The 702-nt window shown below is 39.5% G+C and overlaps 1 protein-coding gene across 1 annotated transcript in view; it reads left to right on the top strand.

Annotated features, from left to right (window-relative positions):
- The window catches only part of LOC110418859 (G-type lectin S-receptor-like serine/threonine-protein kinase At4g03230), a 2629-nt gene that overhangs the window by 415 nt on the left and 1512 nt on the right, over window positions 1-702 (top strand). The window lies entirely within an intron of this gene.

Genomic DNA, 702 nt, shown 5'->3' with positions numbered 1-702 from the left:
AAAAAAAAAAAAAAGACAACATAGGCGTGAATCACAAAAGAAAAGCTACCAAAGATACAACTAATTCAGCCACACAAAGCAAAGATCCGCAACCAAACAGCAAAACCAAATTCAAACAGCATAAACAGCCAAGACAGAGAACCTAAGGCACACAACATTCTTCCACCAAATAAAACATCACCTCCTGAATCCGACTCCATCCCTCCAAACATCAAGACAGCACCATTCCACAAGCAGGCCTCAGCCACGAAGACCCCCTGAATCTTACTGATTCTGCTCAGGGAAAGGCTCCTTACTTGCATCAGCTGCCTCCAATTCCACAAGCCTGTAGATGACCTCTTCCTCCTCTTCTTGATAGGCCAATCCCAATTTCCTACTTAATTCCCAAATTTTCTCTGCATGCTTTCTTAGAGTCGAATTTTTTTTTTCCTGGTATCTACCTCTGACACTGGCGAACCATATTATTGAATGTTCTAGAACGGTTCAGTGATTCAAATACGAGAAAGAGATTGTCAGTGATCATAGTATCAGTAATTGCTGGAATCTTGATTGTATGCTTGGTACTCTGGTGCATTATATGGAAGAAGAGAAAAAATAAAAGAGGTAATAGCATACTCATCATCCTCTAATTTCTTTGAACCATCCTTGATAATTTCTTGCAAGCCTTAATATCATTATTGTTTAAAGGCCAACTATCTTGGT

Source organism: Theobroma umbraticum, unplaced genomic scaffold, assembly GCF_002168275.2.
Source record: "Theobroma umbraticum cultivar Fairchild unplaced genomic scaffold, ASM216827v3 scaffold_67.0, whole genome shotgun sequence".
Classification (NCBI taxonomy): Eukaryota; Viridiplantae; Streptophyta; class Magnoliopsida; order Malvales; family Malvaceae; genus Theobroma; species Theobroma umbraticum.
Note: the sequence above shows the minus strand (reverse complement) of the source record. Positions and strands in the feature narration are given on the sequence as shown.